Source organism: Scyliorhinus canicula, chromosome 1, assembly GCF_902713615.1.
Source record: "Scyliorhinus canicula chromosome 1, sScyCan1.1, whole genome shotgun sequence".
Classification (NCBI taxonomy): Eukaryota; Metazoa; Chordata; class Chondrichthyes; order Carcharhiniformes; family Scyliorhinidae; genus Scyliorhinus; species Scyliorhinus canicula.
The window spans coordinates 265,169,874-265,186,999 of record NC_052146.1 but is presented as its reverse complement, the minus strand read 5'-3'; positions in this window follow the sequence as shown (position 1 = coordinate 265,186,999).

Genomic DNA, 17,126 nt, shown 5'->3' with positions numbered 1-17,126 from the left:
TCTGAATGGGAACATCTTACGCTAGTCACCTCCATATTCTGCCTCAGGGTAGGTCAGTATTTTGATGAAGCTAACGGTAGGGGTCCCACAAGCAGTCAGATCACCTTTGGGCGGTCATCTCCTATAATGGCGTCCGCCCTATAAATGTAACGCATCTGCTCAGTATACTGGGTCCAGTCTTCTACGCTCACATCAAAAGCATCTAGCCTCCTGAAGATGGACCTTGATGGTGTCAAGGTTAACTGGTGGAGGTTGGATAGGTATTTCAGTGGGTAGGAGGGGCAAATTGGATGCTGGTCTCACACACAAAAGTCAATAGCAACGTTTTTGCATTTACCAAAGAATGACGATGCAGCTTGAAAAACAAGCTAGAAAAAAACAGTTGAGGAGCAGCCCAGGACAAATGAGAAACAAAAAGAAAACAATTTTGAGCCAAGTGAAGGGGCAGACTATAAATTTCCTGCTCAACCCATGGAGAGCATGGCTCAGCTGAGTGCTGGACTCAAAGATCTGATGCATAATGAATGAACTTTGCTCCATTACTAGCGGTGCACATGCAGGTGAAAATCCATTAAATTTTAAATGCTGCGGTGCATTTGGTCTTAATTGGCATCTGAGAATGGATGTAGCAGCAAACAATCAAGGGTCACTGCATCGCGGTAAAATGGGCCCCACAAGCCTTAATATTCCCAGTGTACTGGGCACCATGCTTTCAGTGGTGATGTGAATGCAAGAATTGGGTATTGATCGTAGTTGTGAAGGCTATTGGGGTACAATTACCAGAAGCCTGACTGAAGATTATAGGACATGGGTCTTTTGAGCCTAATTAAGACCACTGTTGTAAATAAACAGTCGCGTCTGAGGGGAATGCTCAGCCACCTGTGGCCCTCCTTGCTATGCCACGTAAAGACTGAGGGCATGTCAAAGGCTAGAGACTTGATTCCTGCCTTGGGTATGGAGGGAGACCATTCAAGGGGAACTACCATTTATTGTCCAACTGTATCTGTTCACAGATACAAGGAGGAGTGGAGAATGCAGGCCGCAGGCAATGCTGCCTTGTTGAGATCTATAAATTGTAGGGTGGACTGCAACAATTCAAGGAGGGAGCTCAGCACCACCTTCTTGAGAACAATTAGGGAAGGGCAGTAAATGCTGGCTCCCATGAATTAATAATTTTAAAAAATGATGATAACGAAGAGAAAAAGAGCCTATCACTGATTGACACATTCCGGAAGACCATCACCCTGAGGATCGAGCCAGTAGGGCTGCAGGAAGACCCAGATGCTGTTGAGAAGGGGCAAAATCCACAAAGGCGTTTGGTGACACAGAAGATGCAGATTATACATGGAGATGAGTGAAAGACAGTGGCATAGATACCTTCGCTTGTCCAGCGATGTAATATTGGCCACATTTCCCATGAGGAACCCATGCCACACAGACCTGGAGGGCATCCCGTGCTGTTGCTTTTGAAGCTTACCGCTGCACTGAATGTTTTTGTCAATGGATCCGCCCAGGGTTCCACTGGGGACTTCTGCAGATTCTCACAATCGGTGACAGAGAGGTGCCCTTTTCAGTAAAACTGTGCCCTGCACAACCTAGCAGAATCACAGAATTGTTTTATTCAATGTATTTTGATGGGATGTGGGCATTTCTGGTTAGGCCAGCATTTATTACCCATCCCTAGTTGCCCTTCAGAAAGTGGTGGTGAGCTGCCTTCTGCAGTCCCTAATGTGCAGGTATACCCACAGTGCTGTTTGGTGCAGAAGGAGACCATTCGACCCATCAGGTCTGCATCGCCCCTCCAAATGAGCATTATGACTTATTAGCATTCCCCATAACCCTGCACATTGTTTCTATTCAAATAATCATCTGATGCCCTCTGAAAAGGGTGGGTGTGTTACCAGAGGGAAGCACTGAGGATGATGAGTGCTTGGAATACAATGACTCTGAAGAGGGTGAGGATTCAGACAAGCCAAATGAGGATGCCATTGCATGGACATGATGTTGCAGATGGGACCGTGACAACACCATAGCTACAAAATTTCAGGAGGAATAAGGTGAAGACAAGTGTTCACAATCAAAGTTTTCTTCAGGTTTCAATGCAGGGGACATAACAAAACCTTAATCCTCAATGTTCACAAATCAGGAAAGGCCATCATTGTAACAATAATCATGGAGGAAGTATCATAAGTGACCTTCTACCTTAACAATGGGGTCATCCTTGGAAGGAGTAGTTTTTGAAACATGTCTCTTGTGGAATGTGATTCACACTCCATTAGCTCACTTCCTTAGGCAACCACACATAGTGCAGTCCTTTTAACCATTGCATCAATAAATCAGTGGGCATGGCATCTTTCAGGCAACAAAAATACTATTGCACACATGGATGCACTCATATCTGTATGACAGCAGCTTAGCAAGGCAGTGCTAACAGGAAAAACATTTGTCAATGGTTAGCGCTGGACCATCTCAAGCTGGAGCAGCATCCGAGCAACGACTCTCTCCAGTCGCAAGCTCTCATGGATGAATAATCCATAGGCCTCATCTTGCTACTGAATCCCAATATGCTTTCAGAAATCAGGATGCAGTGACCTGTTACTCTGCAGCATGTACTAAAATCTGTGCGTTTTGTTCGTATTGTCCTCACAGCGAGTGGCTCAGAAAGTCCATATTTGGTTTTACAAGCACTCTTGACCTGCATTCACCTGGATGGTCTTGGCATTAGAGATAAATGTGGCCCAGTCAGTAATGACACAGCAGTCAATGACAACTCCTTTCCTTCACAGACACTGCTGAGCACTCAGGAGGTGTGCAAAAAAGTTTTCATAGTATGATGCTACTCAACATTGTCCAGCTCACAAAGGCTAATCCTTTCTATATACCCTAAGTCAATGAACGCAGTCATGCAATGAATCCTATGTTGAGTTCCGAACTGTGCCAGTACACAACAATCATCAGAAGCACTGCCAGGCAGCCGTTCAGGAGCAAAGTACGATCCTGACGGGTAAGCAGATAGGTTCATCAGGATTAGCACACATTTCTGACATCACGCACTCATTCCCCTCTCGCAGACATTTCTCATGTCATTCAGTGGACTAGGGTTGGTTTAGCTCAGTGGGCTAGACAGCTGGTTTGTGATGCAGAACAAGGCCAGCAGCACGGGTTCAATTCTCATACCAGCCTTCCCGAAGAAGTACCGGATGTGGCGCCTAGGAGCTTTTCAAAGTCACTTCATACTTGTGACTATAAACGGTTATTATTATTAACTTCCATTGTTTGGTGTCATGCATTGGGAGAGTGGAAACTAAGAAATGAACAATATTCAGCCTTAAATGTGGAGAAAATAGCAAGCTGCAGGGAGGAATGAATGCTCATGGTGCAGAATGATGAATACTGGATGATCTGGTTGATGGAGTCACTGTATTTGGAGTGGCAGGACACACTAGATGGTGCCCCCAGGGCGTGTGGCTGGTGCTTCTCATCTATTTGGGTGCCTGAGACCCCCTCTCTGATTCCTTGAGGAGAAGGGGCACCAAGAGGGAGGTTGAGGTGCCTCTCCCCCCTCACCTATCACTGCTGAAACACACCCATCACTAGAGCGATGGGGCGCAGGTCCAAGCAGAAATCAGAAACCCCTGCGGTTCGACCGACTACCCCTGGGGTACGACTGGCACCTCCTTGGGGTTCACCCACACCCTCCAGGAGATCAACACACCTCTCCCGCAGGGTCTGACCTATTTTAGCCTCCCACCCATGTCCAACTGACTCCCCCCCCCCCCCCCCAACCCTGGGTCTGACCCACATCCCCTGGGTCTGACCCAATGCCCCCCGATTTCCCAAAATGCTATAACTTGCTGCCTGTAAATTGTCCCTATAGCCTCCCCTTTACGGTAGCTCCTGCTTCGCTGTTCCTGTCTCATCCAGCCTGAGTGAAGAAGGTTGGGCGAGACAGACGCTTAGGAGTTAGTGCTGGCAAGTCTTATGAGAGTGCAATCCAATGGAGATTACCACTCTGTGGAAGTTACAGCCCATTTGTGTATTCGTGACTGAAAGCCCAGACATCCATAGGACTGCTGAAACAACTGCACCCCAGGGAAAACAAAGAACAAAGAACAAAGAAAAGTACAGCACAAGTTCTTTGTTTTCCCTGGGGTGCAGTTGTTTCAGCAGTCCTATGGATGTCTGGGCTTTCAGTCACGAATACACAAATGGGCCCTTCAGCTCTCCAAGCCCGTGCCGACCATGCTGCCCGTCTAAACTAAAATCTTCTACACTTCCTGGGTCCGTATCCCTCTATTCCCATCCTATTCATGTATTTGTCAAGATGCCCCTTAAATGTCACTATCGTCCCTGCTTCCACCACCTCCTCTGGCAGCGAGTTCCAGGCACCCACTACCCTCTGTGTAAAAAAACTTACCTCGTACATCTCCTCTAAGCCTTGCTCCTCGCACCTTAAACCTATGCACCCTAGTAATTGACCCCGCTACCCTGGGGAAAAGCCTCTGACTATCCACTCTGTCTATACCCCTCATAATTTTGTAGACCTCTATCAGGTCACCCCTCAACCTCCGTCGTTCCAGTGAGAACAAACCGAGTTCATTCAACCGCTCCTCATGCCCTCCATACCAGGCAACATCCTGGTAAATCTCTTTTGCACCCTCTCTAAAGCCTCCACATCCTTATGGTAGTGTGGCGACCAGAATTGAACACTATACTCCAAGTGTGGCCGAACTAAGATTCTATACAGCTGCAACATGACTTGCCAATTCTTATACTTAATGCCCCAGCCAATGAAGGCAAGCATGCCGTATGCCTTCTTGACTACCTTCTCCACCTATGTTGCCCCCTTCAATGACCTGTGGACCTGTACACCTAGATCTCTCTGACTTTCAATACTCTTAAGGGTTCTATCATTCACTGTATATTCCCTCCTTGCATTAGACCTTCCAAAATGCATTACCTCACATTTGTCCGGATTAAACTCCATCTGCCATCTCTCCGCCCACGTCACCAAACGATCTAAATCCTGCTGTATCCTCTGACAGTCCTCATCGCTATCTGCAATTACACCTACCTTTGTGTCGACTGCAAACTTACTAATCAGACCAGTTACATTTTCCTCCAAATCATTTGGATATACTACGAACAGCAAAGGTCCCAGCACTGATCCCTGCGGAACACCACTAGTCACAGCCCTCCAATTAGAAAAGCACCCTTCCATTGCTACTCTCTGCCTTCTATGACCTAGCCAGTTCTGTATCCACCTTGCCAGCTCACCCCTGATCCCGTGTGACTTCACCTTTTGTACCAGTCTACCATGAGGGACCTTGTCAAAGGCCTTACTGAAGTCCATATAGACAACATCCACTGCCCTACCTGCATCAATCATCTTTGTGACCTCTTCGAAAAACTTTATCAAGTTAGTGAGACACGACCTCCCCTTCACAAAACCATGCTGCCTCTCACTAATACGTCCATTTGCTTCCAAATGGGAGTAGATCCTGTCTCAAAGAATTGTCTCCAGTAATTTCCCTACCACTGATGTAAGGCTCACTGGCCTGTAGTTCCCTGAACTATCCTTGCTACCCTTCTTAAATAAAGGAACAGCATTGGCTATTCTCCAGTCCTCCGGGACATCACCTGAAGACTGAGGATCCAAAGATTGCCGTCAAGGCCTCAGCAATTTCCTCTCTAGCCTCCTTCAGTATTCTGGGGTAGATCCCATCCGGCCCTGGTGACTTATCTACCTTAATATTTTTCAAGATGCCCAACACCTCGTCTTTTTGGATCTCAATGTGACCCAGGCTATCTACACACCCTTCTCCAGACTCAACATCCATCAATTCCTTCTCTTTGGTGAATACTGATGCAAAGTATTCATTTAGTACCTTGCCCATTTCCTCTGGCTCCACAAATAGATTCCCTCCCCTGTCCTTCAGTGGGCCAACCCTTTCCCTGGCTACCCTCTTGCTTCTTATGTACGTGTAAAAAGCCTTGGGATTTTCCTTAACCCTATTTACCAATGACTTTTCATGACCCCTTTTAGCTCTCCTGACTCCTTGCTTAAGTTCCTTCCTACTTGCCTTATATTCCACACAGGCTTTGTCTGTTCCCAGCCTTCTAGCCCTGACAAATGCCTCCTTTTTCTTTTTGAAGAAGCCTACAATATCTCTCGTTATCCAGGGTTCCCGAAATTTGCCATATTTGTCCTTCTTCCACACAGGAACATGCCGGTCCTGAATTCCTTTCAACTGACATTTGAAAGCCTCCCACATGTCAGATGTTGACTAACCCTCAAACATCCTCCCCCAATCTAGGTTCTTCAGTTCCCGTCTAATATTGTTATAATTAGTCTTCCCCCAATTTAGCACATTCACCCTAGGACCACTCTTATCCTTGTCCACCAGCACTTTAAAACATTGCTTGATTGGCAGCTCTTTCTGATCTATTCTGTCAATTTTATACAAGGTAAATAGATTTCAAGTGCTTGAAATCTGGATTGTTGACATTTTTATTAAACTTTAGCAAAAGTAATTTTTTTATGAATCTTTCTTTGAAAGCTTATTGTCACTTTAGGATTCATTGGTTGTATACAGAGTGCGCAGTGGATGAATAGGCATAAAGGTGTCATCGCTCAGCATAGAGAATATTAGGGGTTGCAGGGGGTGGGTGAGCATATAGCTTGGCATGGGGGCATGGGTAAGATCATTACAACTTACCTTTTAAAAGGTTTCTTCATCCTGATTATTGCTCATGGCATATCTGAGGTGATGTGAACCACAAATCTTTTAAAAGTTGTATTTCATGATTCCATGAAAATTGCAAAGCACTAGAACATGCCTGTGCCCACAGTGGAGCCAGCCAGGTCAGGAGCTCAGTGTGGGGGCTCGTGACATGAGCCAGCACACACCTTGTTTGCATTGGTAAAAAATTCAAACAGTGGGATTGAGATCGGGAATCTGGGAATCTCCACGATTCGTTGAAAATCCAGCCCCATGATCAAGTACAAATTTGATGATGCCACACTGTGCTATTCCCGCGGCATGCCTCTGAATGTCCAGGAACTCCAGTTCATAACGTATGGCTCGGAACATGAGGGATGCTTTCAGCCATCAGCAGTGGTTACAGAGAATGCCGTTTGGAAATTGTTCCTGCTGTAATTCCAGGTCCTGAAATGATCCCTCAGCTGTTTTGATCACTGGGGATTTGATTAAATGCAGCTCAGACTGTTATCTGGATTAAATCCATCCTCCAGAGGTGAAAACACAGTGCATTTCATCTCCAGGCTTCTAATGCACCATATGAAAGGAGATTGCCAGTCTTAATGCAAATCCCATGACAAAATTCCAATCATTCATACTGGCGCAGCAAGGGCATACTTCTAAGGTTGGGATTAAGGGAGACTGCTGCATCAGAACACAAGAGCTTTACACTGTGTCTTACCAGTCCCAGTACACGAAAAACAACTCTAAGCTCCTCTATGACTTTGTAAAAATATTAACATGCTGCATTCTGACAACCAACAGTGAGCCTGCTATTGCTGTGTTAAAGATTAGCAAGCTCCAAGCAATCATACTGGCAGTGCTGCTGAGTTCTGATCGAATTTCATTTAGTAACATTTCCACGTTTTATTTCCTACGGTATACATTTGTTACCTCCATTTTAATTCAATAATGTAACTTACTTTGGAGTTTCTCACACCATTTTTATTGGTGCTCATTGGTCCCTTTTCTCATACAGTATAAATTGGTGTACCCTTTGATATTTGGTATTCTTGCAATTCTGTCCTGATGAGTGCAAAGTAAAAAGCTTCAACAGCATGTCTCTTTTCAGCAATACTCAAGTTGTGTACTACAAATGATACTTCAAAAGCACTTCATAATAATAATAATCTTTATTAGTATCACAAGTAGGCTTACACCAGCACTACAATGAAGTTACTTTGAAAAACCCCTAGTCGCCACACTCCGGCACCTGTTTGAGTACACTGAGGGAGAATTCAGAATGTTCAATTCATCTAACAAGCAGGTCTTTCAGGACTTGTGTGAGGAAACCGGGGCACCCAGAGGAAACCCACGCAGACACAGGGAGTACGTGCAGGCCCCGCACAGACAGTGACACAAGCCGGGAATTAAACGCGGATCCTGGCGCTGTGAAGCAACAGTGCTAACCATTGTGCTACTGTGAAATTAGTTGTGAAGTGCTCAGGGCATGAAAAACCATATATAAATGTAAATTTGAGATTTCTCAATTATGATAGGATTAAGACTGAACTTTGAATATATGGGCATGTTTATTTTTATACTTTGATGGGATGTGGGCATCGTTGGTTAGTCCAGCATTTATTGCCTATCCTTAATTGCCCTTGAGAAGGTGGTGGGGAGCTGCCTTCTTGCCCGCTGCAGTCCATGAGATGTAGGTACACCCACAGTGTTGTTAGGACGGGAGTTCAAGGATTTTTACCCAGTGGCATTGAAGGAATGGCAATATAGTTCCAAGTCAGTATACTATATGGCTTGAACGAGGTACCTGTAGGTGGTGGTGCTCCCATGCATCTGCTGCCCTTGTCCTTCTGTGTGGCAGAGATTGGGTTTGGAAGGTGCTGCTTAAGGAGCCTTGGTGAGAATCTGCAGTGCATCTTGTAAATGGTACACACGACTTCCAATATGCGCCAGTCGAATTTTTTTATGGTTCAAACCCAATTTTATCAACATAAAATATTTTAACTGACATTTCATGGTGAGCTACTTTGTCCCGGATGCTGTTGAGCTTCTTGCGTGTTGATGGAGCTGCATGCATCCAGGCAAATGGAGAGTATTCCATCACACTCCTGACTTGTGCCTTTTAGATGGTGGGCAAGGTTTGGGGAGACAGGAGGGGAGTTACCCTTGCAGCATTCCGAGCCTCTGGCCGGTTCTTGTGGTCACAGTATTTATATGGCTGGGCCAGCTCTGTTACTGCTCATTGGAATGCTTCAGGATGTTGCTATTGGGAGATTCAGTGATGATAATGCCATTGGATGTCAAGGGGAGTTGTTGTATTCTCTCTTGTTGGGGATGGTCATGGCCTGGAACTTGTGTGCCATGACTGTTATTTGCTGCTTATCTGCCCAAGCCATGTGTTTCTCCAGATTATGTGTTCTCATACCTAGCCTGCAGGTAATGCCATCTGACTCAGAAATAAAGATAGCTCCGTACGTTTAAATGGGATTATGGTTAGTGCTACCCCTTTTTGATCTGATTCATGACAAGTCCCATGATCTTGATAGCTATGCCATCCATTTCCTTTGTGAATTAAAGTACAGTTAGGTTGAATATATAGTGACCCTATCTCTTTTTGTGGAAAATCTTTAAAATTGTGAATGCTGGAAATCTTAAATGAAAATGGAAAACATTGACTTATACTCATGCAGATTTTTCAGCATGAGCAAAATAAAAGATAGATTGGGAGAGGATTGAAGAAGTCCTTATTCAAAACATTTTCTTTCTTCATTTGCTGATGAACCTGCTGTGTTTTTTACTACTTTCAATTTTTCATCTTCTTTTGTGTTAGTCATATTTGTCATTTTATTTAGGTAAAAACAAACAATACTTTGGAATCTGGGCTAATTATTGCATTTACATGCAGCTGACCTTAAAGATGAAATGTAAGCTGCTCCCCTGCTGAATGCACGGAGGAAAGAATAGGACACTGAAGACTACGGCCAGGATTCTCAGCTCCTGTTTTTGAGACTCAGGTTTGACAACGGGAACAGAAAATCTCGCGAGAAGTCCAAATCATGTTTCGAGGCGTGATTCTCCCCACCGTCCCACCAGTGACATACCACGCTAATATCGGGAATGTAATTTCCATATGTTAGCATATGATTATCAGGCCTCTACATCAGAATCATGCCCGTTCCCATAAGAAAGTCCATTCAATTGCCGTGCGGCATACTGGCATGACAACTGGTCTCCCAAGGCTGAACCTGGTGAGCAGACCTCGTACAGGAGCTCAGGTGAGTGTATCACTCAAGGGGGAGAGGGTCATGCCCGGGCACTGCCCCTGGTACCACCTCCAGACACTAACCCCTGGCAGTGCCCAGGCACTGCATCTGCATTGCCCCTGAAGTTGGTCACAGACTTGCTGGAAATATTCACCATGAAACTCCAGTTAAGGGGCAATTTAGCATAGCCAATCCACCGACCCTCACGAGGTCTTTGACCATAATGGCGGCATGGCGACCTGTTGTCACCGTCTTCCTCAGGTGAGGTATCCCAGTGGGCTGCGACAGTGCCCGCAAAGCAAACTCTGCCCCGAACCTGCCTTGGAGGCTGCTCCGCTGGAGGAATTCTAGCCGGACCTGCCCCGTCCCGTGACCGATATGGAGTCTGAATGGAAGGATGACCCAAACTATGCATAATCTACATACCTTTGTAATTCCTGTACACCCTTCTCCGCAACTTTGCGAGAGAGGGAAAGTTCAGTGGCACGCTTTAAATCCAATGTAGTTTCCGCGAACCACTTCTGTTGAGTGGCCGAATTATCAATACCACACACGGTTCTGCCCCGTAACATTTCTGAGAGGGACGGCCTAAACTCGCCGTGTTCAGCCAAGTGCCGCAACGAGTTATAAAGTCCGTATTCACTCAGCTGGGAGCCTATTGCTGTGTTAAACCGGTAGTTTGCATAATCACAGACGGTTTAGGGTCATAAGCGTCCATAACCATTGCCATGAGTTCATCGAATGACCTAGACTCTGGTGCAGCCGGGTAGATGTAACGTACGATGGTTCCAAATGTTTGGGCCCCGCAGGCGACCTGAGGAGAAACTTTTGTCGATCTTCCCCCAATATACCATTTGCTTGGAAGAAGTTCTGCATGCGCTCTACTTACTGATTCCAATCCTCCTGCCCAGCATCAAAGGCATCCAATTTACCCAACAACGGCATTTGAAATGAAATGACAAACCGTACTTAATACGAACTTCCAGCGGACAGACAAATTAACGGGTGAGCCCAGGGCTTCTGTAAATCCTCATCACCAATATAATAACTCATAAAAAAAGCTGTCAGTAATGAAGGTAAATTTATTTACATATTTACAATTACATGCTGCGTGTCTGTGTGGGTTTCCTCCAGGTGCTCCAGTTTCCTCCTACAGTCCAAAGTTGTGCAGGTTGGCTGGATTGGCCATGCTAAATTACCCCCAGTGTCCAAAAAAGGGTAGGTGGGGTTACTGGGATAGGGTGAAGATGTGGGGTTAGGGTGGAGGTGTGGGCTTGGTAGGGTGCTCTTTCCAAGGGCCGGTGCAGACTCAATGGGCCGAATGGCCTCCTTCTGCATTGTAAATTCTATGATAATTCTACGCTGAGATCAGCATCGCACTCCCTAGTGCAGATTTCGCAGGAGGATAGATCTGATCAGGCCCAGATTTGGGTCTGTTTTTATGCCCTGCCTTAATAAGCTCCATGTGGTTGGTCTGCGATCCGTACCTAGGGAGCTTGTATTCTGAGTCCCACAGGGAGATCAATGATTGTTTCCCCACGGTCCTCATAGTGGTTACAACTCTACAAAATTGCTGTGGGTCTGCAGTCACATGTATGCCAGCCCAGGTGAGGCGGGCATATTTTCCTTCCCTAATGGGCATTGGTGAACCAGATGGGTTTTAACGACAATCAGCAAAGATTAACTTTTTAATTCCAGATTTATTAATTAAATTTAAATTCCACCAGTTGCTGTCATGGGTTTTGAACCCATGTCCCCAGACCATTAGCTGGGCCTCTAGATTACTCATCCAGTGACACTACCATTATGCCACCATCTCCCCTTAATCATTGAGTTCTCTGTAATAACCGTCAGGAGACCAACGGGTACACCTCACATGATAACCCTCTGGAGTCCCATGGGGGACACCTCATGTGATCGCCCGGTGGGACTCGTGGAATACGAGCTCCCACACCATTGAGCAGAGGCCTTCCCAGCTGGAGCTGCCTAATAAAAGCTGCTGGACTCTAGTGGTCAGTAGTTCTGGTTGCGGCCATTACTTTGTGTTGGTTTATTTTTTAAAATAAATTTAGTGTATCCAATTAATTTTTTTTTCCAATTAAGGGGCAATTCAGCATGGCCAATCCACCTATGCTGCACGTCTTTGGGTTGAGGGGGTGAAACCTGTGTTGTTACTCGTGTCTTAATAAAGCTCGTAGTCTCAAATGTGGAGAAGATGCTTTATTGTAAGTTCGTTCACTCTTCAGAGCTGTTTCCTAAGGTTACCTTCAGTGTTCCTAGCTGGAGTGTGGGTGTATGTCTGTGTCCTGTTCCAAGTTCTGCCCTCAGTGAAGTGTGTCCTCACTTCCTGTCCCCGTCTATTTATATGGCTCTCCCGTGCCCCCTCTAGTGTTTGCTCAGTTGTATTGCATCTAGTTAACTTGTGATCACCACATCCCCCTTTTTCTCTTTACATATTTTCTGTACATCGTTAAAGAAAATTGTACATCCTGTCCCGGTGTATTTATAGCTCTCCCTCTGGTGTTTGCTCAGTTGTTTGGTATCTAGTAAATCTACGATCACCACATCCCCCTTTTTCTCTTTACATATTTGCTGTACATCGTTCAAGAAAATTATAGAAAACAGTTACTTATGATATGCGTATCTATACAGGTGATGGTGCTATTGCATATTGTACAAAACCAATGTAGTTATATGTCCAATCTGAATAAAAACATTTATGAGTCCAAACTTATTTTAAGTACCCAATGCATCATCCCGAGGTGTTTGCATGGTCACCTCACTGATGTTGACTGGCATGGCCTTTTTTCTGTGCTTGTGGTGTTGATTTATTGTCTCATCCGCCTTGGATGCTGGTGTGCTTGCTCGTTCTGGAGCAGACGTGAGTTTGTGCGATTCGTTGTCATCCCATGACATGTTTGTAGTCTTGTCATCGTTTTGCAGTGTGCTGTGGCATTGTCCTTCATGTGCCGAGTAGTACCATTGTGTACAAGTCGTTGTTTCATTGCTGTTGTCTCTGTCGTTCCTGTTTTTGTTGTTTTCGTTGCCGTACTTGTTGCTGTTTTTGTTGTTTCTGTCTTTGGTGTTGGCACTGTCGTTGTTCCTGACTTTGTTGTTTTCGTTGCCGTTCGTGTTGCTGTTTTTGTCGTTTCTGTCTTTGGTGTTGTCGCTATCTTTGTTCCTGACTTTGTTGTTTTCGTTGCCGTTCTTGTTGTCTCTGTCTCTGTCGTTGTCGCTATCTTTGTGCCTGACTTTGGTGTTTGTCTTGTCGCGCTTCATGTTGCTTTTGTTCTTTCTGTTGTCGTTCTCGTTTCTGCTGTGCTTCTTGCTATTGTTGTTGGTCTTGTCGCGCTTCATGTTGCTTTTGTTCTTGCTGTTGTTTGTCCCGTTTCTGCTGTGCTTCTTTTGACTGTTGTTTTTCTTGTTATACTCTATTCGTGTCCCGAGTGGATAATTTGAGTCATTGAGCATTTCGTCTCGAGAGTGGTGCGAATGATCTGATGTTGCATCGGTGCAGGTGACATCAATCATTTGTGGAGAATTGGATTCCTCATCTTTGCTTTCTTGGTGCTCCTCTTCCGGAGTCAAATTCTTCTCGATTCCATTTGACGCGGTGTCTCTGGATTCTTGGCGCTCCTCTTCTGGAGTCAAAACCTCCATGATTACAATTGACGTCGTGTCTGTGGACTTCTGGCGCTCCTCTTCTGGAGTCCAAATCTGCATGATTTCAGTTGACGTGGTGTCTCCGGACTCTTGGCGCTCCGCTTCTGGAGTTGAAATCTTCATGATTTCTGTTGATGTTGTCTCACTGGACTCCAGGTGCTCCTCTTCTGGAGTCAAAATCTGCATGGTTTCTTTTTGCTTGGTCTCTCTGGACTCCAGGTGCTCCTCTTCTGGAGTCAGAATCTGCATGGTTTCTTTCGGCGTTGTCTCTCTGGACTCCAGGTGCTCCTCTTCTGGAGTCAAAATCTGCATGTTTTCTTTCGGCTTGGTCTCTCTGGACTCCAGGTGCTCCTCTTCTGGAGTCAGAATCTGCATGGTTTCTTTCGGCGTTGTCTCTCTGGACTCCAGGTGCTCCTCTTCTGGAGTCAAAATCTGCATGTTTTCTTTCGGCATCGTCTCTCTGGACTGTTGGATGGCCCGACTCTGTGCTTCTGTACAGACAAGCTGAGAACTGTCAGTCTCGCTGCGATCCTGTACGTCGAGTGCGATCACCTTGTTACTGTTTTCGCTCTGTGCTTCGGTACAGACAAGCTGAGAACTGTCAGTCTCGCTGTGATCCTGTACGTCGAGTGTGATCACCTTGTCACTGTCTTCGCATGCAGTGGGTAGAGGTGCATTGTCTTCTTCTTGTTCATGTGAGCTTGTTAGACTTTCATAGTCTGCTTGTGGTTGCTCAGATATGGCAGGTTGACCTTCATGGTCTTGCGCATGCATGGTGTCAGTGGTTAGATGTACGTTGTCTTCTTCTTGTTCCTGTGAGCTTGGTAGACTTTCATAGTCTGCTTGCGGTTGCTCAGATACAGCGGGTTTACCTTCATGGTCTTGTTCATGCATGGTGTTCGCCAGGGAGTGTTTGCTTGCATCCCTTTTGGAGTCTTTCATCACTCGCACTGTGGAGCTTCTCATCGCTCGCTCTGTGGAGTCTTCCTGTGCTCTCTGTGTGGCGTCGTCTTCGTCTAGGGTATTGCTGTCATCCAATGTATCGACGAGCTGCCATGGCATCATGGTGTTGGATTCATCTACCATGAGTAGAGTCGTGTTGAGCTTTGCAACGGTGTCGCTGATGCTGTGATCAGCATGTCCAAATAACTCCTCCATGTCTGAGTAGTATTCTTTGATACCCATTTCATCTTCATTGGCTTCTTCTACCACGAGTTGATTCGTGTTGAACTTTGCGACCGTGTCGCTGATGCTGTGATAAACATATCCGACTGACTCAGCTGTGTCTGAGTAGTATTCTTCGAAAACCAAATCATCCTGGTTGGATTCTTCTACCACGAGTTGATTCGTGTTGAACTTTGCGACCGTGTCGCTGATGCTGTGATAAGCATATCCGACTGACTCAGCCATGTCTGAGTAGTGTTCTTTGAAAACCAAATCATCTTGGTTGGATTCATCTACCACGAGTTGGTTCGTGTTGTGCTTTGCGACCGTGTCGCTGATGCTGTGATAAGCATATCCGACTGACTCAGCCATGTCTGAGTAGTGTTCTTTGAAAAACAAATCATCTTTTGTTGTTTCGGAATTCTTTTTGTTCTCTTCACTTTGGGTGGTGCAGACTGCTTTTTTCAGGGTGTTGTGCAAGTTGTTTTTTACTGTTGGTTTAAGTTCAGGCGTTTTTCTGTGTTCTGAGGCAAGAAAATTTGTGTTTACCACTTTAAGTGTCTTGTTTGCAATTTTCGGGCATTTCCCTTTTAAGTGGGCGTGGTCGGGATGCTCAGACGTCATGACGTCACGCGCAGGAATACATTGCGCATGCGCAAATCGGCCTTCCTCCTTCACTGTGCGGTTTTGTTTCCATTGCGCATGCGCGGCGTGCGCATGCGCATTACGATCCGCGACCAAAACTTTTTTTGACTGCGCATGCGCGGCTTGCGCATGCGCATAACGATCCGCGATCGAAACTTTTTTTGACTGCGCATGCGCGGCTTGCGCATGCGCATAACGATCGGCACCGCGATATTTTTTAAACTGCGTATGCGCGGCTTCCGGTTCCGGCGCATGCGCAGACGCAATTTGTAGTTCTTTGCTTACCGGAGACTGCAAAATGTGCTCCGACGCCATTTTTTCACGGATTTCAGCGATTTTTCTGTCCCATCTGGACTGGATTTCTAAAAGTTGTAAGTTACCTTCTCTTCCCGATTTGGACTGGGTTTCAGCATTTTGGCTTTGTGAGAAATTCTTGTTATTTCTTCTTTTTGATCTGTACTTTTCATTCGCGATTTCTTGTTCTTTTCGTGATTTTTTAAGTTTTGCATCACTCAGTCTCTGTGCAGTTTGGACTCTGAGTATGTCTTGCTGTTCAAATTTCTCACAGTACTCTTCAAATTTGTTTAGTAACGTTTGTAAGCTGTTTCTGTCTTCATCTTTTGAGTATTTAAATCCATTATAAACTTTCCTATTTACAGGCCCTGCAGTGAGAATTGCTATTTTAATGTTGTCGGAGGCGTCTTGTACCTCATTAGCTACGAGATCCAAATCAAACATTTGTTTAAACCTTTTCCAGACACCTCTTACATTGCCAGTCAGGTCTAGCTGCTCTGGGTATCCAAGCCACATCCTCGAATTAGAGATGTCTTCCCAAGTCAAATGTCCAGTAGGAGATTTCCATGCCATTTTGAGCTTTCTGTGTCTGCCACTGAGTTGTCCTGTAGTAAGCGTCTGAAGCCACTCCTGGGTACCATGTGTTGTTACTCGTGTCTTAATAAAGCTCGTAGTCTCAAATGTGGAGAAGATGCTTTATTGTAAGTTCGTTCACTCTTCAGAGCTGTTTCCTAAGATTACCTTCAGTGTTCCTAGCTGGAGTGTGGGTGTATGTCTGTGTCCTGTTCCAAGTTCTGCCCTCAGTGAAGTGTGTCCTCACTTCCTGTCCCCGTCTATTTATATGGCTCTCCCGTGCCCCCTCTAGTGTTTGCTTAGTTGTATTGCATCTAGTTAACTTGTGATCACCACAAAACCCACGCAAACACGGGGAGACTATGCAAACTCCACATGGACAGTGACCCAGAGCCGGGTTTGAACCTGGGACCTTGGCGCTGTGAGGCAACAGGGCTAACTCACTGCGCCACCGTGCTGCCCCACTTTGTGTTGGTTTATTGAATCCTGTTCAACTTACCTTCTCGGGCCTCCTGCGCTCATATACTCTATTCTTTTGAATTCTGAATGCCCCACATTCTCCATGAAAATGACTGTTCCCCAGGAATATTTTCAAGCCAGCAAACATCTGACGCAAGTGAATCTCCTGCTCGGAGTACTGAAGGCTACTGATAAACAGTGGCATATCTATATGAAACACCTGAACATAATCCAATCATTTAAGTGATCCTGAGCTCCCCAAATTGAAATTTGTCAATCTTATCTATAACCTGTTGAAGTCCATAATGTATTATTTCATCAGCTTCTGAAATCTACCAAAGTC